The 22,688-nt window shown below is 44.5% G+C and overlaps 1 protein-coding gene across 1 annotated transcript in view; it reads right to left on the bottom strand.

Annotated features, from left to right (window-relative positions):
* LOC128349701 (uncharacterized) overlaps positions 1-22,688 on the bottom strand; it is a 269,429-nt gene that overhangs the window by 84,717 nt on the left and 162,024 nt on the right.

Below are 22,688 nucleotides of genomic sequence, written 5' to 3'. Positions count from 1 at the left end.
ATGCATGAGCGTGCATGTATAAGAGCGTACTGTGTGTGCATGCACAAAATAATATGTATAAGACTGAACAACCTGAGTGCACATGCGATGCGAAAGCACTGTATGTATGAGTGTGTTCTGTGTGGCCTATTATCAAACGTGGATGGTATTCCTTTCTGGAAGAGGACTGTAAACACATGCAATAGCTACACCAGTGAACAGAGGGTTTTCAGTGTCTGTGCCCCTGACCTACTGAAACTGGTCCTTCAAACCAGCATTTTAGGACTGGCCCAGCCAAAAGACACCATTTTATGACATGCTCTGTCTGGAAGACCCTAGAACTTGGGTGAAGGGAGTAATTTCTGCTTACCCTTGAGCTAGATCAAAATTTTCAGAATGAATGTCACACGCGCAAACAAATCAAGCTATTCAAACTTCTGAGAACAAATGATTGAAGGTGTGGGATAGGAGAACACCTGTTTAGACCAAAGTGTTTCCTTCCAAGCTGTTCTCTCTCCCTCAGCATGACATTGTATTTCTTCTGTGTCATATTTTTCCCTTACATGCTGCCTCTGCTTGTTACATTACCAAACTCTATAATTTTCAGCTTGAAGACAAATCTCTCCCATCATTTTTACAGCTTTCTGACTTTATTTTTCCCAGTTGCTATATGATTTGCACTTAGATGAAAAAGAAAAAGAAAAAGCAGTGGTCTGTGTTATTTAAAATGTGCTCCATCGCTGCTAAACCCTGTTGAAATCTGTACATCGTTGCGAAGCACACATTTGTTTGCCTAGCTTAGCTCTTGTTTGGGGATCAGCTACATCAGTTTTCCAGGCAGTCTTGCAAAAACATTATTTTGCCCTCTAACAGCTGCTCAGCCTTAGCAAAAGAAAGCAGCAGTGGTAAGTTTCTGCCAACTGTTCTGCTGCTTGCAGCAACACCAAAGATGCCACTCAAATGCCATAATAAAAATAAGTTTAAAAGAAACATTTTCATTGCATTTGTACAAACAAGACCATCCAAAATGTCGAAGGCCTGAGAGAGAGAAATGTTTAAAATGTAAGAGGAAGAGCTGTTGATTTATTTTTGAAAACACAGGAATACAAACCTTATGCCTCTAATAATTAGTCATAGATCTAGACAGGAGGCTGGCAAGACTTTTTAACCCACTGTATTAGGATAGCAATCCTATTCCTATTATAGTCCATGGCAAAACTGACACTGACCTCAATGGATTGGGATTGCAATTTTTTTCAGCAGAAAAGAAGCACTTTAAAAGCCATCAAAAGATACTATAAACTGTCAAATAATCAGTGGTTTTGCTTCGGTTGTATCAAACATTGTTTTAGAGATCTCCTTTCATGTTGTGCAGAAAAGAAATATTTCCTGGTATTTTGTCCTATGTTGAACTGTGTTCTGGGAATAAAGGTCCAGGATTTGTTATCTCAGGGTTCTCACTGCTGTGCATAACTCCAGTGCATGTACAAACAAGGTACTGTGTTTAGGTCAGATCCATTTACTGATTATCTTGGGTCATTTGTATGCTATGGCATTTCTCTAGGATACTGGCTTCCATCCACCAACCCTGCTAGTGTTTATATGACTGCTTCAGCCTTGATGAAAGAACAGTGAATTAAACTCTTCATCTTGCCAAGTGGTGGTAATGCTTTTAAAACTCATTTCGACCTCTGATTCATCTCTTGAACACGTATAATTATCGGGGGGGGGGGAGTCATGAGCTCAGTGACAGTTATTTTGGGATAACCGATTGTATAAATGGGCCCTGACCCGTATCGTGCTAGACTCTGGCTTCTACCTATAAGCAAAAGCAGTCATAGAAATCCATGCACACCTACCAAAGCAAGCATTCTGTCCCTGACACTGTTCTGGGGCTTTCTGAACATCACAGACTAAAGAAATGATACGACACTAATATTATCATACAATTCTGGGATGAAAACTATATGGTTTCTTTTTGCTTTATGGCCATTTTTAAAAAAAAAATCTCCTTTCCTTATATACACTAGGCATTGGGGATCATATGGAAGAGGAATATAAGGCAAGCAACACACCCCAGAGCACAGAATGTCTCAAGGCCAGTTCAGATGATACATTACTGGTCCACACAATTAGAAAAGAGATGTGCCAAGAATGCATCCATCATGGTATGTTTCGCGGCCATCACAATGACCTCTCTTTATCAATTGGGGGGGGGGTCTGTTAATCTGAATAGCCACTCTACACAGGCACCAAAGGCTGTCCATTCAGATGAACAGCACCCCACCTCCAGATATAAGAACATGCAGAAAGGTATTGCGATATCTTCTGAGGAGGGCATTGTGATATCTCAACAGATGCACTCTCAGCTTTCTAATCAATGGGCCAGTAAGGTATTGTCCAAACCAGCCCATGGTCTTCTTGTGTAGCTGGCTCTCCTCTTGAACTTCCTGACACCAGCTCTGGGGAAGCCCCCCCGGAGGCAGGAGGCCATGGACCAGATCTCCAAGGTCTGTGGCTAAGAGCACTTCTGCTACTAAGTCTTTAGGGCAGTGATTCTCAAACTTGGGTCCTCAGGTGTTATTGGACTTCAACTCCCATAATCCCCAACCAAAGGCCACTGAGGCTGGGGATTATGGGAGTTGAAGTCCAATAACACCTGAGGACCCAAGTTTGAGAATCACTGCTTTAGAGCATCCAAATGGCAAAACCGGATAGGAAAAAAGACAAAAATACAATACATTATATGTCTTTCTCTGGAAATGCAAAATCTGTGTAAAAATCTTAAATGGGCAGAACATGTGTGTTCCCCAGCAACCAGAGTCAGCCAGCAAAGAGCAACCATCCAGCAACCAGAGTCAGCCCAATGAAAATTGTTGCATTTACAAACCCTTGGTGCAAGACCCAGACACCTCCAATCATAAAGGCAAGGCAATTATTTTTACAATATGTGTAGTAGTAGACCAACAGACAATAGTCCAAGAGCTCTGGCCTGGAGCTGAAGCCTTTTTTAATTGGTGTGAATCATCTGCATAGACAGTGGTCCCCCTAATTTTTTTCATCTCTATGCGGAATGATTTTTGTTCTGGGCAGCAGTATCAAGGCAGTGTGTGCAGACATGCATTCAGAGTAGGGCGTTCCTGATTCAACCTGAGTGGGATCTAAAATTAACTGAGCGGACATCCAAAAACTGGTGAGCGTGCACACATGCACACGCCTCAGAGGGAACAGTGTGCATAGATCTTTTTTCTGCTTTTTCTTCCCAGTTTGCCTCATGGCCTCTGCTGTTCCTTTGCAGTATATTGTTACAGTCCATTAATGGGTAGGCTCAATTGTCATGATAAAGCTGTTTGGGTGGTAACCATAACAGGCTGTTTCCAAACATCCACTCGGGGCCTAAATTTATGCAGGGATCTTTTATCTTTCCACTTCTATTCTGTGCCGCTCCACGTAAGTCATTACAAACAGTGTCGTGTTTGATGAATATACAGCTAGGTAGATGGAAGGTTTATATGAGCCACTAGCCTGTTGGAGCCTCTAAAACCAGCTCTTGTGAGATCTGATCTGGACAACACCCCTCTGTGTAAAAATTACATAAATAACCATGATTCAGTGCCTTTTTGGGCAAGGCCCGATGTGAGTTCCTGCATAAGCTATGATGTGGACACCACAGATCAACTGTTCCTTTAAAACAGGAGTGCACAACTTTGGCCTTCCGGCTGGTATTAGACTACAGTTCCCATCATTTGACAGGGAGGAGGGGAGCTGGCAGAAGCTCTCCCTCGCTGCTCTTGTTAACTGTTGGTTCCTCCACACAGCAGCAGAAGCCGCTTTAAGGTGAAACAGGGAATTTCCTCTCCGCTCCCAACTCCCCCAGTCCCCATTCTGTCCAGCGGCATTTTAATGCAGAAGGGGAGACAGACTTGCCTCTCGTCCCCCACTCCCTGAGGCCGCTGTGGAGGCATTTAGAAGTAGGGGTGGGGGCTTCATCCTTGCCACCACCCCTACCCTCCTTGCTGTGGTGGGGGTGGGAAATCCTTGGCCGCCTATGGGTGGCAAAAGGTTTAATCTGCCCCTAGGGGCTGGAGAATGTAACAAGCCCTGCCCATATGCTGGAGAAGCTCCCCCAGCAACAAACTCTGAGGCCACCTCAACCCCTTGGCTCAGTGGAAAGCAGATGGCCATTCTGAGAGCCTGACAACTTTAAAAACCACAGTTACTTCTACAAGTACTGCTTCTCCCCACCCCCCAATAAAAAGAGCCATGGGGGCTCAATCCTGATTAGGACTGTGACCCATGCGGAGGTTCGCTCTTTCTCCTTATGCTGTTCCCCTTATACTGACAAATCCTCCCAAAGCAGCTATTTATTGGAAATAACCACATCAGGGTACATAGCCACTTCCAGGGAGTTATTCAGACATGGCTTCATGCCTCGGATTATTGGAAGGGTGAATCTGCTTCATAGCAGATTCAGAGCTGTTTAATTTGCGGCATTAAATGGACTGTTCGCATTTCCTCGGCTCCTCTCCGCATTCCTGAGGCTCTTTCTCTGTGTGCATTCCCACAGCTTGTTTTGGGTTTTTTCTCCCACCAATCACATCCCAGAGGAGGCGCAAGACACCTCCCTTCATTAGTTTGACAGCCAGCTGGATTTCTGCAAGACTGACTGGTCAAAACAGCAGAACACTTAACCCAAACCTGCTGAATCTGACCCAAAGCTTTGCTGATTTTTATAATGAACTTGCCTTTGTTACCGCCTTCATCACCTCATGTTCCCCCACCCCACCTCAGACCATTTAAGAGGCAGGGAAGTTTAAAGTAGAAATCATTGCTTTCTCTCTGTGATGGAGAAAAATGCAGTCTCATGGAATCAGCTCAGACACAAAGGGCTCAGGTTACATCGAACCTGAAGTCTCCATTGTTAAGCTTCCAACATCTGCATATGTTAAGCCTACTTAGGTTCCTATGCTGACCAGGCTTCAATAAGAGAAAACTGAACTTGAAACCATAGGAAGATGCACATTTTGCACATGCTTGCGTTAACTCAGGAATTTCTCCCTTCCCCCTCCCTTCTGGACTCCCTCCACAGAATCTCACCAATCTGCCAGAACCCCTCCCCCCACCCCCAGCGCTCACAAATGCAAATCACTCAAAAGCAGACCAGACCGAGCTGTCAAACTCTCCTTCCTGACACTTCTTGTTCTGGAAATCCATCCAGCAAACATTTTTTTTTTTTAAATAAAAAAAACCACAGAAGTGTGAGTTTGGAAAAAAGCCGAATTATCAACAATGGCCCCTCCATGCATCACAGATAGGTGCCAGGGCATACTTGAAGCCTTGGGTTTTTTTCCCAAAAGCCACTGAAAATAGAGGATTTTTTTTACATTGGACATAATTTGGGCTAAGCCAGAATGTGCAGACATAATTCAAAGGGAAACAGAGTTGTGTCTGAACTGGTCCCCGATAGCCCGCAGCAACTTCGGGGTAAATCTAGCTGAAATGTGGACTGGCACCCTCCAATCCGGAGGAGATTCGAACTAACAGTCATGTGTGTAAAAGCTGCAGGAGGGGAGATTTTCAGCAGAAAAAGTGTGATGGGAAAGTTAACCTTCCCTCCCTGCATTCCATGGTCCCAATCAGGATTAGCTCTCTGTGGCTCTTCATAATGAAAAAGAGGCACTCCTGGTGCTAAGTATGTATTCTAAAAGTGTATTTAGTAGGGATGTGCACAAATGGCTCATGCAATGCGGGTGGGATGGGGAGCGGTTCCCTTAAGGAGTAGGGAAGCAGGTCCTTATCTGTTCCACTGCCAGCATGGCACTTGTTCTAGTGAAGCAACACTCTAGCTCAGCAACACTCGCTCACAGCTGAGCAAGTGAGGCCTTGCTTCTCTGCTCCTTAAGGAAACTACTCCCTGCCCTGCCGAACCAGATTGGCTGCAGGCACACAAGCTGGTTTGGCACTTCCCAAAGGAGGCACTGAACCAGCTCAGGCAAGTCGTGTATTTAGGCACATCTAGTTTGACCCTAAGAAAATTTTACCTTGAAACATTTCAGCTGCAACAACACAAATCGTTTCAGCACTTTGAATCAGAAGTGCTGAAACGATTCATGCACATGCCTACCATTTTCTCCTTCCCCTCCCTTTTCCTTTTTGACTCCACCCCCACAAGGGTGGAGTTTGCCTGGTTCGGTTTTGTGCCCCCAGACTAGAACCTCAGCTCGGCTTCGAGCCACTTTGGGGTTCTAAAAGCTTTTAAAAACAAATTTTAATGTACCACCACATCCGGCAACCTCTAGGGGGTGGGGCAGTGAGTGGGGGGTCTCCAAAGGTTCCCCCTCTCCCCATCGGACTCCCCCCAGTCTTCCATGGTCCCTGAGATGGAGGTGGCCATTTTGGAGGCTGCCACGCATGCGCCCTGGCCAGGACATTTGTGCGGCAGCCTCCAAAATGGGCACTGCCACCCCAGAAAGGGCTGAAATGGCCCCAAAATGGTCCACAGAAGACCACGGGGAGGCCGGCGGGCAGAGGGGAACCTCTGGAACTTGGCAAAGAGGCACCTTTTAACGTGGTGATTCTCTTTATTTAGCAGGGGAAGAGGAACTGGCCCTATCCAATAGTCATGTGCACGGACCGGTTCGGAGGCCATTCTGAAGGCCTCCAGACCGGTCCGGACACGGGGTGGTTTTGGTTCAGGCAGATGGGGTGGGGTGTTCCAAATAAGGATGGGGGGGGCTTTACTTACCCCTCCCAAGAACGGCACCGTATTTCTTTGAGCAAGCAGGCGGCATACCTCCCTGCCGCCCGCTTCATTCCCCCTCTCGGCACGGCGCGGCTCCCTCCTTTTGAATTCTGAATCGGGCGGCAGGGTATCTCCCAGTCCCTGCCACCCTCTTCAATGCCCCCGCTCGGCTGGTGGCCGCCCCCTTCGAGCCCCCAAGACCCCTGCCGCCCCTTCCCTTCCCATTGCAAGGGGTCGGCAGGAGAACTCCCCTGCCGTCCCCGTCCCCTTTGTCGGCTGGGCTGCAAATGGCTTCTAGGAATGCCTAGAAGCCATTTGCAGCCCAGCCAGCAAAGGATCCGGCAGTAAGTTTAAAAAAAAAAATAGAACACCAGCCTCGAGCTGGCCCAGGGGGTTCATCTTGATCTCAGGGCAGCCCAGTTCAATGATGAACTGGCTCAACCTCAAGCCACTTTGCACATCCTTACCCCGCACACTCTACAGGATCCCCATTGGGGGAAACTTCTAAACAACAAAACATAAAATATACTGAATAGAATACAACTGCATAGTATTCACACTAATGATAAAACAAATGACTGGACACAGAGCATCATGAACCCAATAATTTGTCCCACTGACTACTCATAAAATGAAAGAACATCATAGCAAACACACAGATAGTCCTGTTGGTCCATTAGAAAAAATTTAAACACCACAATCAAGTAATTCCTTTACTAGGACCAATAAAAAAGATGTAAATTTTTAAACCAGCTTATATTAGCACACACAAAAAGAAAAGAAAGCAACACTACTATCTTTTTAATGAGGCACCTACTTGATAATCCAGAATTGAAGTGCTAATCAGGGGACAAAGAGCAGGATTTGGTGTAGACTGCACAAAATACTTACAGTATTTATGTAATAAACAACACAACAGTCAGATGTTGCAGACATACAGAACACCGCTAATGAAGTCAGACAGCAAGCAAGTGTGGATTTTGAGACCTGGGATTTGTCTGCTTCCTGTGCCCAGCAGGTGCTGCTACACTAAAAGCAGGAAATTTTGTCTTTACTCAACTATTTTTGCAGTGTCTGCTTCTTTTTCCTGCAGAAACGTTTGATGGCATTTAACAAAGCATAACAGAATAAAGCAAAATTCCTCACCTGTGATGCCTCTTTGTAATAAATAAACTCTGAGCTTGTTAAATAGAACTGTAAATGCTGCTTTGGGCTATAATCCTTATCCAATGGAATTTTATCACTGACTGAATTCAGAGCTGCATGAATCCTCATTAATATGTAGTGAACGAAATGGTTCTCTTGCTCAAACAGTCCCATTTGTCACCTTGCATAAGTTTTGAAGAGCAAATCATGTAAGGGACTAATGGGAAGAAGTAGGATTGTGGTTTCCTAAAGAGAATATCATTTCTAAACTCAAAGTGGTCAAAATAATTATAGTCAAAAGGTGAAGGTGGGGTGCCTTTGCTTTATTTATTTTATTTTATTTTATTTATTTCAAATTTTATACCTCGCCCCTCCAGTATACTACTGCCCAGGGCAGCTCACAACATTAATAAAATAGAATATAAAATATCACAATATCAAATACCACAACAATATAAAATAAAATTTAAACAAATGAAGTTAAACAACTTAAAAGAGCAGGCTAAAACTACAATTAAAATTACATTTTTTTCAAGTTTCAAATCTATTGTATTAATTCTCGTAGACGTGCCTCTGTGATGATGCGTCGCGGCAACCCAGCGGATTGGCTGGGCAGTGGTTGGCCACGCAGGGAAGTGGCCGCTTGGGGAGAAAAGGAAAGGAAGAAAAGTCAGCAAGCGGGGAGGAGAACTGAGCGGACTGGGGCAGAAGGGAGGGGGGAAACTGTGGGCAGAGAAAGCGGCGGAGCCTGGCTGGGCAGAGACAAACGGCTGGCCGCTTCGGAAGACGCTCGTTAGAGGAAGGGCCATTCAGGAAGGAGCCGGCTGAACATTTGGCTGCCCGACTCACCAGGGTCTGGAGGAAGGAGGAGGCAGCAACGGCCAGTGGGGAAAACACAAGCAGTCTAGAAAGCGGCGGGGTGGGGGGGAAGCATGAATGAGAGAGAGAAAATGAGAGAGAAAGAGGGGGAAATGGAGGAGGGAGCAAGCTGGGGCAGAAGGCTTGTGGGGAGGGGGCTGGGGCAGAAGGCTGGAAGGGAGCAGAATGGGGCAGAAGATGGGGGGAGTGTACTGTGAAGGCAAGTGGCGGGCTATAGAGCCAGTACTTGGCCCAGCAGCGGGCCTGCCAGGCGGTGGGCACGGCTTGCCCGTGGAGGCCAGGCAGTGGCGGGCCCAGCTTGCCAGTGGAGGCCAGGCGGTGGCAGGCCCGGCCCGCACATGGAAGCTAGGCGGCAGCGGGCCACGGAGGCCATGCGGCGGCAGTGGGCCCAGCCCACCCGTGGAGGCAAGGTGCCCATGGGAGGCCGGGGCGGGAGAGAACCAGGCGGTGAAACTTCCCTGTTCGCTGCCCGGGAGGAGGAGCAGCGGCAGCGACGGGGTCCTTTTTGGCTGCCCGCCGCCCGGTAAGGCCTGTGGCAGCAGAGGTAAAGAACTCAGTGTGGGGAGGGGGAGGGCGAGGGCGAGGGCGAGTGGGGGAGGGGGGAGGGCAGGAGAGAGTGGGGCAGGAGGGAGAGGGAGGGCAGGAGAGAGTGGGGCAAGAGGGAGGGGGGAAAGCCAGCCCCAAGGAGCGCACAGATGCTCTGTGCAGGTCAGCTAGTTAAAAGTTATTTTAAAAGCTAAAGAATGAGAACTATAAAAACTAAAGAACCTACCAGAAATAAGCAGCAGATGAAACATTTAAAAGCCTCTTTTAAAAGATGGGTTTAAAATTGCTTAAAAAAAAAAAACTCAGGGAGGGAGAATGGTGAGGGCATTCCAAAGTTGAGGGGCCATAACCCCAAAGGGTCTGTCTCTAGTCCCTGCCAACTGGATCTCTCTTAGAGGCATGGCCATGAGCAGAGCCTGGAATGACAAGTGGAAGGCCCTGGCAGGTTCATATGGGCAAATGCAGTCCAACAGGTATCCCAGCCCCAAGCCATGTAGAGCTTTAAAGGTCAAGACCAGCACCTTGAATCTAGCCCAGAAGCAGACCGGCAACCAATGAAACTACCACAGGATGGGTGTAACACTCATTAAGCAACTAGTAACCACAAGCATCCTTGCAACAGCATTCTGGACCAGCTGGAGCTTCCAAACCATCTTCAAGGGCAGCCCCACTTAGAGCGCATTGCAGTAGTCCAACCTGGATGTTACCAAAACATGAGTGACTGAGGTCAGGACTGACTTTTTCAAAGCAGGGTCACAAATGGTGTACCAGCCGTAGCTGGTAAAAGGCACCTCTGCACACCACTACCTGTGCCTTCAAGGAGCAGTTGGGGATGCTGGGAGTTGGATTCAACAACATGTGGGAATCCCTGTTATAGGGAATGCTGCTGTGCAATATTATGCAAGATCATGAATATCCACAGTAATATTTAGTTTATGTACACAGCAGCTGTACATCCATCAGCTTTGTGCCAATCTGAACTTCACTGTAACCTCAAGCTGGAACTGAATTGGAAGTGTGGTGATGACAGGAAGAGAGTTTGGGGATGCAGCTGTGTGAAGAGGCAAAGGGCAGAGTTGAAACTCTCAGGGGAAGAGGGCTAGGCACTACTATTTCTCTCAAGCAACTTGGCTCTTTCTGGGGGGGAGGGATTTCCATCTGCTAACAAATTTATGCCATACTTACTTATCCAAGAAACTCAGCTTTCAGATTTAAAAAACTATGTCTCATTCCCTCATAGCTGTGCAGAAAATCTTGAAGATGGCACTTGAACATATGTATCAATGCTCCTAATTTTTATATATCTATTATTGGATTGATTATTTCAATACACCTTAGAATAGGGGTGTCAAACTCAATTGGGTCATGCGCCAGATTTGATTCCAATACACTCCAATACACCTCTGGGGGGCCGCACCCACCTCACACCTTCCTCTTCCTCCTGCCTGTCTCTCTGTCACACCCTCCCCTCTTCCCCTCCCCTCGCCCCTTGCCCTCTACGCTCTCGTGCAGGGAAAGGCACTCCTCATCTCCCGCCTTCTGTCTTTGTCTTACTTCTCCCTCTCTGTCTTCCTTTCTTCCCCCCTCCCCTCCCCCTCTTGCCCCCATTCTAATTCTGTCTTCCTTCTGCCCCTCTTTCTCTTCCGCCCTCCTTCTTCTGTGCTCACCTTCTCCTCTAGTGCTCTTTCTTTCATTCTCTTCCTTCCTTCTTTCCTCCTCTTCCTCCCTCCCTTGCCTTCCACTCACTCCTTCTGTCCCTAACCTCCACGCACTGAAGAGCCAAGAGGATGCAAGAGGACAGAAGAATGTGGCAGCATGGGAGGAAGGAGAAATGCTTCTTTCTGAGTGTGGGGTGGAGGGTGAAAGAAATGCTGGTGGTGGAGGTGGCAGCAGCAGCTGGCAGGCAGGCACAAACAAACCAATGAACCAGCCAGTCAGCTAAAGTAAGTAGGGATCAATGCCACTGTTTCAGCTCACTGTGGGGCTGGGGAAGGAAACGTGATGGTTGGGGATGGGGTTTATCCTCAGCTGCTCTGGGGCCAGGAAATGGAGCTTCAGGGCCAGATCTGGCAGTTTGACACGCCTGCCTTAAAATTTCTACACTTTGGAGTGTGGTTTAATAAACATCCTAAACAGTAGTCTTCAACCATTTCAGGATCCAGCTTTAAGGCTCATATTATCCATAAATCTGAGTTTTTCTTTCTCTCTGTCTTTTTCCTTATCTGAAAAACAACAAAATGATGATGATACTGCTGGTGCAACTCATAACCCACTAGTTCAACAACCAGTGTTTTCTAGGACAAATTTTCTTCTAGTGCCATTAACAAGCACACCATTAGTAGATATCTTGATAAGACATGGCAGGGTGGGGATCTGCAGAAAAATGTAATCAAGCCAAAGAAAGTGAAACCTCTCCTCCCCACCCCCAAATTCACTGGGCCAGTCTAAGTCTTCATCTGTGCTGAGTTTCTGGCTTGATTTTGTGTTATTTTTTAACACACTTCTTTCAAGAGCTCTAGTGACCCAAGGAGTGTGTCATTTTCTCTTATTTACCATAGGCCCAGCCATCTCCTGGGAAGAGAGGCTGTCAGTTCTCATTGTGTTCAGCCCAGTGACATTGAGAGGAAATGCTTGCTGCTGTTTTTGTTTATCACAGCACAGCAGCTCCCAAGGGAAAATAAATAGCAATGTCCCTCTCTTCACAGCATATCGCTGTACTCTCTCTCTTAACCCCAAAGGGGAACCCAGAGGATTTTGCCATTTGTCTTCCACTCCTTGGCTGAGGTACACATGTAAATATATTGGCAAACATCCTCATTCATGGTAATGTCATTTTTTTTTAAAAAACCAACAAGTTAATTGTTGTTACCAAGCCAGTGCACTATGAGCATGAAGGCGTGGCACATTTCTCACACTGGCATTTTGTCTCCAAGTGCCATCAATCAACAGCAAAAACAGCTCATGTGCCTTGTGTGTGTGTGTGTTGATTCAAGTTCATTTACAAGTTAAAAAAAATGGCCACCTTTAATACTGGCTGTCAAATATGACTTATGGCAAGGAGACACTAACCTTTCCCAAAAGGTTGTTCTTTAGCTTTTCATGTGTTGCCAGAGAAAGTTAAGATGGGAAACTCCAGTAACTAGCCAAGTAACTGGAATGCTAGATGGTAAAACTCTGCAAGTTGTCATTTTAAAATGATCTGTTTTTTTAGGAGTGTAAATATACATTTTACTGTCAATTTCAGTTGTGGGGTCATCTTGGAAAATAATGCACACGCTCTTCTATTCAACATGGCAGCCACATAAAACTGGCAGCCTTTATTACATAGAAACATAGGGATAGGAAGCTGGCTTCGCACCCCACACCCCGAGTGGAATAGGATGTGAAAAGCAACAAATTAGGATAATCATAGGCAACGTAGAACAAGTGGTTAAGAAAAGGTTACAGCTCTCTAAAATGCATGATGGCAAGAATCCACAAGTGCATTTCCAATAATGCTCACCTCTGCCAGTGAGAAAAATGAACAGCAAGAAGAGACAGGAAAAAATGTAGTTTGTAATGTTTCTCAGTTTCTTGATAGCTCTGTGGACCTCTTGAGAACTCATCTAATCTCTGGAGGATGCTCTGTGAGACTTGTTAAGATTACATATTTGAATAAATTCTATGTAAGTACAGCTTCATCTGGGGCTTTGAATGGTGACCCAATTAGCTCCTCCGCCTCTGAAATGGCAGGAAGAGATAGAAGCCAGTGACAAAATATTTAGAACCTCTTAATATGGAGGAAGGTTGTGTGTGGAATGACCCAACACAAGCAATGCAGTCCATGGAGCACCTGTGCACCAGTGTTACCTTTAACAGGGATTCCCAGATGTTGTTGACTACAACTCCCATAATCTCCCACCAAAGGCCACTGCAGTTGGGGATGCTGGGAGTTGGATTCAACAACATCTGGGAATCCTTGTTATAGGGAACGCTGCTGTGCAATATTATGCAAGATCATGAATATCCACAGTGATATTTAGTTTATGTACACAGCAGCTGTACATCCATCAGCTTTGTGCCAATCTGAACTTCACTGTAACCTCAAGCTGGAACTGAATTGGAGGGCAATGTGTTGAGACCTCAGCAAGGCCCTAGTTATAAAAGAAAACCAACCACAAGTCAAGTATATCAAAGCAAAACACTGGTTTCCAATGTAATGATTTGAATTATCAACCAAACAGACAAGGGTACAGATAAGGGAAGTTGGACCATATGGATACAGGCGGGCCTCACTATCTAGCATCCCCAGTTTCGCATGTCCATGGTCGGGTAATTGACCCCCAATCTCGGCATACATGAAGCAGGGGGCATAAAAGGGGTTAAATTCATGTACCTATGGTTTGGAAACAGCCAGAAATGACATCGGAGGACATTTCTGGCCACCATTTTGTCAAATGGAGCCATTTTGTGGCTTGTTTTGTTTTTTAAAATGTGTTTTTCTGTGGGGGGGAAGGCAGAATTTCAACTTCTGGGGACATTGTTGGATCGCTGGAGGCCCGCAGAGCATGGTAGAGCACTTTATTTTGCCCCTTTTGAGCCAATTTTTCTGACTTCCAGGAAGCTAAACCCTGCGATCCCATAGACTTAGTAACTCAGTATTCACAGTTTCCACATCCGTGGTAATTGTGAAGAATGCACCCCATGAATACCAAGGTAGTGCTGTACCAGTATTTTACCATTCAATTACTATAAAAGAGCATGTCTGCACCTAGTGCCTCTGATGGATACAGAAGTGGCCTAAGGCGTGTACCCTTCTGATGAAGTGTCCCCGTCCCTGCAGCACACAGTCCGAGAGGTGTGCCTCATGTTGCAATGGATGCTGAGACACAACCCTCAAATGACACAAGGAAAAGAATTGTGCCCAAACATCCTGACTCCAGGCATACTTCTCAGACTGCAGCTCACTTCACTAATAACCCCAAAAATATCATTCAGCAACTGTTCAGGTTGCCTGTGAGTGGGGACAGCCCTGAACTTTGCATCTGCAAATATACCACTGGAGTGAGCTTAACTCTATATGTCAAGTGAACTTACAACTTCTTCAGTTCATTCTTCAGGCTCTAGAGAAGAATGTATATCATCAATCAGTGAAGAAACCACTGCCTGGATGGTTGCGTATATGAGGCCTATGGGTGCAACAGATATGATATGGGAGATCCATGCTAGATTCTCCAGACATTTTAATTTAAAAGCAGCCATGGGAGGTGGAATTGGGAAAGCAGCCCTGGGGGGAAGGGAAGCTTAACCCTTTCTCCCTGTTGCTATTAGACTATCTAGGAAAAAAAATTCACTGTGTCTGTCTTGTGTCTGCATTTGTCCCTAGAGAGGCTAATAGCAGCTTTGCAGGGAGGAGGGATTTGGACTGAGAAAACTGTGCAGGGGAGGAGATTAAACACCCTGTCCCCCAGAGCTGCTGCCCTGAACTTGCAGGAAATCTCACAGCTCTTAAGTTAAATTAAACCATCAGGATATCCAGCCACAGATTTCCCATGTCCTCTCTGTTTCCAATAGAAAAGATTTCTAAGCAAAGTCTGGAAGAGTTCAGTTCCCGGAACTTTATATTCAGCAAATGAAACCCTAGTTTTTGTACTGGTTATCCTTTTATCAGAGCAACTGAACTGTTACACCAAAACATTTCAAGTAGAGTTTTATCTGCATCAGGGTTTGGAAGGAGGGGAGGAAGTCAGGGATCAGGGCCCTGGAAGAGTAGGAATTTCCTTTCAAACTTGTTTAAACAATCTCTATCTTGGAAACAGTGGGGCATAAAATGCCTGTGAATTCTGATCAGTCTGCAGAATGATTTTCAGAGTCATTGAAGAAGACAGCTCTCTGCATGCTCTGATGATTTAGGCCACAACTAAACAGGCCTGTTCTTCTCTACATACCTTCATGTGGATGAACATGACAAATGATCTGAGTTATGAGAACGCTGCCACTTCCTGGAATCCTCCCACTTTTAATACAAATGCATAAAGTGCAGGGACAGCAGAGCTTTCTGTAAAATAATCCCAAAGCTGCTTAGGGGGGAAAAGAGATAAAAATCAAATTGTCCCTGTGCATGTTCATTTTTATGCATAATAACATCTGGCATGCTGATGCCACAGCATATTAAGGTGACCTTGAGCATAAAATGCTTAAAAGGATGGAAAAGCATGATCATTTTGTTAAGAAAGAAAGGGGGGAAAGATGCCTTGCTGATGAGCAATTCACTGTTTCTAAATAACCTAATGGAAGCTTGGGGGAGGAATCTCTTCATTGCCTCACCATGAATGGAAATAGTGGCTTGTTACAGGACTTCACTTCTCAACCAGAAAAGCTTTATCTATACAAGGGTTTCCTAGACAATGTTAAAACCTGCACTTCTTGCAGAGTAACAGATTACTCATACTATAAGGCCCTGGAAGTCTCAACCCCTAGATTATGGCAGCAAGATCATGATGCCTTAATCCCTGCATCACTTGGGTATCTTAAAAGCAGGGGGAACTGCAGGCCTGAACTCTTTGATACTACAGCACCACCACGGTAGCAGGCCAGAGGATGTACTGCAGCTTTCAGCCCAGTAGGGATGACATGATGCTTCAAGAGTCAATAGGATTCCAACTGGCTTTATGACTAATGACTCCTCAGTCTGAGCAATATATTGCTCTGCAGGTTGAGTTACTCACAGATTGCCTAGAGCTCTACTTGAACATCTAGAGAACAACTGGCCTGCTTCCCTCCCTCTCTAGATGACCAGTCACCAGCCCTGAAATATTTTGTGTGGATCCAGTAGCACAAGCACCATGATTTAGTCTCATGTAACAGAGCGAAGGGCAGCCTTGTTGCAGAATAAATACCTGCTCCCTCTGTTCATGGCTTTAAAAACATCAGCACATATGTATGCTCTGGCATTAGAATGGAGGATCAACAGCTTTCCAAGATGAAATTCTGTACAATCTGTACAAAGAACAGTTTGTTATGGGAAGGCTAACAAACAAAAGATTAATTATTAATTATTTTTAAAGATCCACAAAATGGCAGAGCACTGCTGTAGGGGGAAAGGGTAGCACTGCTACAGTTCACCACCACCCCCTGAAGAGGCTTACGTAAAAACAGTTCACAAAGTGGCACTGGGCATTATGTCATTTGTCACTAGTGATGCCACTGGCACAGTCCAATAGATAACAAGTTGTTCTAGTAAGAACTAATCAGCCTACTTTCCTTTCACTGTCTCTACAACTGGACTAAATTTGGTCCAAATTGAGGTCTACAGGTTAGATCTCTTGCATCTCAGATGTTCATGCGTCTACCATCTTGGATCGGGTTGGATGACATCATTACAAATTACACCACTGAGGTGTCCCTGTGTGTCACTCATTACAACTGTACCAAATTTGGTTCAGAACGGTTAGACAGTCCTCAAGTTAGTGCACTTGTGCCTCAGAAGTTCACATGTCCACCATCTTGGATCGGGGTAGATGACATCATCACAAACTACACATTGGGGCATCGCTATGTTTCCATACAGCTGTTGCAAATTTGGTTCAAATTGGTAGACTGTCCACAAGTTAGTGCACTTGCACCTCAAAAGTTTATGTGTCCGCCATCTTGAATTGGGTTGGATGACATTGGCACAATCTATGCCATTGAGGTGTTCCTATAGCTGTAGCAAATTTGGTTCAAATCAGTTAAGCGGTTCACAAGTTAGCCCACTCGTGCCTCAAAAGTTTACACATCCACCATCTTGAATCAGTGTGGATGACAACATCACAAACGATGCCATTGAGGTATCCCTGTGTGTCACTCGCTGCAACTGTAGCTAATCTGTTTTAAACCAGTTAGACAGTCTACAAATTAGCCCTTTTGCACCTCAGGTGGTGGGGACATGATCCACTATGATCCTTTACACTGTGTAGTGGTAGTACTCCTCTCAAGAGGACTGCCACTACATAGTTTAAAGGATCATGGCAGAGGGTGAAATTTCTGAACCAAGTTTCCTGCCATAGAATTGTTTAAGCTGGAAGGGAGCGTGCCTCTTCACAATTCACAGGGGAAATTAGCCTCTGAGAGCATGCTTCCTCAGGATGGTCCTCTTCACCTGCACAATTTTTACACAGGTCTTCACTTGTTTGGCGCTCTATTCCTGGCACAGAACTGCCTCAGGGGTATGAGAGGAAGGCAAAGATAGCTTCTAGGCCTTCTCTAGCTCAGCAAAAAAAGTACATATGCTAGAACGCTGATGTTAGGCTACTTAATATGAAATGTCATCTTGCAAGCCAAAGATTATTCTAATCTAAATTCATGTTGCATCTAAAGGTGTAGAAAGGTCAAATTGTGTTAGTGTCCTAGCCACCAAACCAAAACAACAGCATGCAGTAAGTTCTCATATAATCTGCGAATGATAGCACTGCAGTTTAGCTGATAGGACATATATTTCATTTATATTCAGGAAAACAAAAAGCAGGGATGGAAATCTATCAAATATTATTGCCAAACTAATATGGGAACCACATTTAAGTGTGAAAAAACACCTCACAATGCAAAACTGCTGGTAATGAATTTTACAAGGCATCTGATAAAAGGTCACCAGTAAAGCCAGAAAGCAGTCTGGTCTTTTCACAACAACATGTTTCATTTCTGTTGTAGGGAACACCAACACCAGTTTAAAATGTGGGCAAAGGGACTTTTGTGACAAGCAAAGTGCTTCCTAAACCAAACAACTGATTTTCACTGTGCTTCAGTTCACAATCTGAATCAAAACACAAACAAAATCCATACATAATCTTCAATGCCCTCTTGTTTGCCTGTGAAAATTAGCAGGATTCTTCAGATGAACAAACCCTGAACCTGCATAGTATGTGCTGTCTCTCAAAAAAGTGATGAATAAATGCTATGCAGTTTAAAAAGATACTGCAGAATCCTGCTTCACATGGTCTAAACCAGGGCTGTGAAACTTCAGCCCTCCTGCAGCCATCGGACTACAACTCCTATCATCCCTGTATTGGCCACTGTGGCTGGGGATGATGGGAGTTGCAGTCCAACAACAGCTAGAGGGCCAAAGTTGTGCAATCCTGGTCTAAACAGTAGTCCCTCTCACATTAAAACATGAGTAACCTTCACACACATCTATCAATCACCATGGATTGTGAAGCTCTGAACATGAGCCATTTGGTCTCTTTATCATTAGTACCAATTATGAGAACTATTCAGAGAACAGATTGCCAGATGCTACAGCCCAAACATTTTGTTTAACCCCTTTGTTTTAATAATAAATCTTCCCATCTGTATGTGACTGCAACAGTAAGACTCGTATAGCCCAGAGTAATCTTAAAATGGTGATCCTTTGGTTACCAACTCCTGTTTTGAAAGCAACTTATTTTTGACTTTGTAGTGGCACGTGTCCCCAGCAGCCCTTTCCCAATCACATGTAAGGTGCTATCACAAAGTTTCCTAAATATCTATGTTAAAAAGTCATCAAGGTATATGGCAGCTTTGAAATAAAATACCCTTATTTCTAATATTGGCCCAATTATATCACCCTCCCCCAAATATTTGGCAAATATTCAGGTCAGTGGGAGGCTGTGAGGAGATTTCTGGGGGCCACAGCAGCACTTCAATGGCCCCACCATGTTTCTCCCAGAATGCACCAGGGAATGAGGCAGGAATTAGTCACGGTAGAGTGATGGTGCTTAAAGACTGCTGCCAGCCAAGGCATGGCTTTGTAAAGCAATACTTAAAAAAGGTAAGCCCTTTGAGCGCACGCCCAACATCTCTTTGGCACACTGAAATCCCCATTTTCACTGTCTGCAAAAATGGGGCGGGGTGTATTTCGGGCCTCACCACTACTAATCATAGGGAACTTACTACTAAGTTCCCTATGATCCGAGTCTGCCCTTTCCAGCTTCTCTTGCAGTGCCTGAGAATGGAAATGAGTTAGTTAGCCTAAGAAGAACTCATAAGCTCCAAAAATCCCTATATATCAGGAACAGTCCCTATTTTAGGGCACCTGTTCTCAGTAAACCTCTATCCCTACTTTGTCTTTTGAAGAGATTTGAGGGATGCCTTTTAAAAATGTTATCCATGTGCATATATATGTGCTAGAATTCTTGAGGTTTTGCCCTCTTCCCCATGTCTCTAGAGATTAAACCTGCAGTCATATGAATATATGAAGCTGCCTTATAGTCAGTAAGGCCACTGATCCACTGATCCACCTAGTTCAGTATTGCCTACACTAACCAGCATGGTCTCTCCAGGGTTTCAGTGAGGCCTACCTGCACATGCCAGGTATTAAGGTTGGGGCCCCTCTCCAATCGCTAGAGAACAAATCCCATTGAATTCAATGGGATTAACTTCTGAGTAAAAATGCATGTTTGAACAGCACATCCCTAAATGGTGAAATGTCTATCTAGATACTAAAAATTGCTGAATGTTTCTGTACTGCATGTATTCTACCATGAGAATGACCAGTTCCACTGAGAGATTAAACAATCTAACATTTTCTAAAATAGAAAGACAAAAGTTTGTTTACCCTCACAGCAAAGAGTAGCTGAGAAATGTTATAGTGGAGGGAGAAGGGATGGGATTGTGTGCAAGTAGTGATTCTTGATGTAAGGATAGAGCATCCTTATAAATAAATTAATAAATTAAAAAGCACCGGTCCCAGTATAGAGCCCTGGAGAACCCCACTTCTTACTTTCCTCCATTGTTCAAATCTCTTTATTTCGGTCAGCAACCAGCATGAGATTAAAACAAATGTAGAAGAGAAGACAATCAAACTTATACTGCAAATTATTATTTTCAGCTGTGAAATATTGGAGAGGATAAGGATTCTAGGTAGTTAGATATATGGTGGATTTAATGGGCCTGGGGTGGTTCAGTAAGTGGGCCTCACACCTTTTCTTTTTTTAAAGTTGATTGGTTTCAAAGTGGTAGAGAAACAGTTTCCCCCTGGGCTGAATGCAGGATACCTACATCCACTTTAGTAGTACTTGCTTTTTCTAGAATTCTGCAGGAAAGCAAGGAACAGACCACAGTTGTAGCAGAGCTGGGTTTTTCAGAAGCAACTAAGGTTTTTCTCCAGAGCATCAGGCATTGGAGAAACAGAGCTTGGGTATGGGCCGTATCCCATTGTGTACGCATAAGGGGTAGGGCTAGTAGGACAAGAGGCATGAATGAGCTGCACCTATGAGAGATGAAGATGTTCAGAACTCAGTAACTGAAGCGTCCAATGTCAGTTTGTTTTTGGAAGGCCTGTTGATGGAGGTACCAAAGGGATTACCTGGGACCAGTTCACTGTATGTGGATTTGGCTCCACACACACAGTTTATTGGGAACTATGCTGTTCTAGCCTCTTGCAGTGGCAATAACAAGGAGGAAAGGTGACAATGGGCAGCTGGGCAGGCAGGCACAGACAAGTGGGGTGGCACCTCACCTGCTGAAGCACCTGCTGCCTCCAAGCTCAGTGCAGAAGGCTCTGCTCCCCTCTCCCATGGATGTCCCTGCTTCTTGTTGTACACCGACCTTCTCTTATAAGTATGTCCTTTGTATTCTGAAATTAAAATTCCTGAAACTTCCATCTACAACTTTGAAAGTCTGGATGACTGAAGAAAAAGCAATATAGATGTTGATAAATTATTCTCTGAGCTAGTGCTGTACTAATTCGGGAGTTTTGCTGTACAAGCACCAAAAAATGAGAAAGTGTAATTTAGAGGAGTTTTAACATGCTTTTAAACTGAAAATGCTGTCAGAGACTGCTTGTGCTCTTGGGTTTGATGAATAAATAGTTTTTCACAAACTGCAGCAAATTTTTAAAAATGTTATTTATTGACTTCCATACAACCAGACATAAAAGTACTCCATACAACCAGACATAAAAGTACCATTAGCTAGCTGAAGCCAAGTAATTATATCAACTAAATGTGCTGCGAGGAGAGCTGGTAGGGAGGAGAGCTGACCTTGTGGTAGCAAGCATGAATTGTCCCCTTTGCTAAGCAGTGTCCACCCTGGTTGCATTTGAATGGGAGACTACATGTGAGCACTGTAAGATATTCCCCTTAGAGGATGGGGCCACTCTGGGAAGAGCATCTGCATGCTTGCATGCAGAAAGTTCCAAGTTCCCTCCCTGGCATTTCCAAGACAGGGCTGTTAAAGACTCCTGCCTGCAACCTTGGAGAAGCCACTGCCAGTCTGTGCAGACAATAATGAGCTAGATGGACCAATGGTCTGACTCAGTATATGGCAGCTTCCTATGTTCCTAAGGCAGACCCAAAATCAGTATCCAGTTGTTTTAGCTGGTTTCTACCAATGAAACCAGCTTCATGGTGAGCTTCCCAAAGAACTTATAAATGAATGAAAAGAGCTGATCCCTTTTTACACACTGACACCCATGAAATATACTCCCTTTCTTCTTCCCATATCTCTGTTTTCATTCAGTACTGCTAAACCACAATTATACTACTAATAGATATGGCCTGAAGTTGTCAAAACAAAAGACAGTTTTAGTTTGGAATTAATAGACAGCAGTTCACACTGTGCAACTTCTATGCTCACAATAACTTGAAGCACTCGAGAATAGTTTCTTACAAGCCAAACTACAGGGTGACACAAATGATATGGGCCCAGCTTTGTTACAAATGCTAGGACCAGGGAGATCCAAGTTCAAATCCCCATTCAGCTGTGAAACTCACTGGGCGAGTCTGGGTCGGTCACTTACCTACCTCATAGGGTTGTTGTGAGGATTAACATAACCATGTACACCACTTTGGGCTCCTTGGCGGAGAGCAGGATATAAATGGAATAAATAAATTAAAAACAAATAAATATTTCTCACCACAGGATCAGTTGTCCCGCTGAAACTGAATTATCTCAAGAGAGCTGTAAGTGCATACATACTCTGAAGTTTAGTCCTCATCCCAAATGGCTGAGTGGAAATAGGGGGTCTTGCCGAAGAGCACATCACCAACTTAAATAAAAGCCATACAAGATAAGTGTGGTCCATGAATTAAGACTGCCTGACTTTGCAGAACATGGAGTGTTTTGCTGCTGGTGCCAGATAAATCTGCTGGATGAAAATATGATGGACCTAACATTCTTTACTGATAAAGTTTGGTTTCATTTATGGGGCTACATTAATTCCCACAATGATCATTACTGGAGTGCCAAAATACCAAATGAACTCTACAGTATCTCCAATGCTATATGTGAAATAATTCCACAAATTTTGAAAAGACCCAGGAAGCTTAGTGAAAAGACTTGAATCATACTAGGAAGCTAACGGAGGTAACTTACAACATTTTTTGTAACTTATTGTAACAATTGTAATAGAGATCAGTTACTAATTAACAATAAATAATCTCTTGTTTAAAAAGGCCCTTAT

Source organism: Hemicordylus capensis, chromosome 3, assembly GCF_027244095.1.
Source record: "Hemicordylus capensis ecotype Gifberg chromosome 3, rHemCap1.1.pri, whole genome shotgun sequence".
NCBI lineage: Eukaryota > Metazoa > Chordata > Lepidosauria > Squamata > Cordylidae > Hemicordylus > Hemicordylus capensis.
The sequence above is the reverse complement of the archived record's forward strand: the minus strand, read 5'-3'. Positions and strand labels throughout refer to the sequence as shown.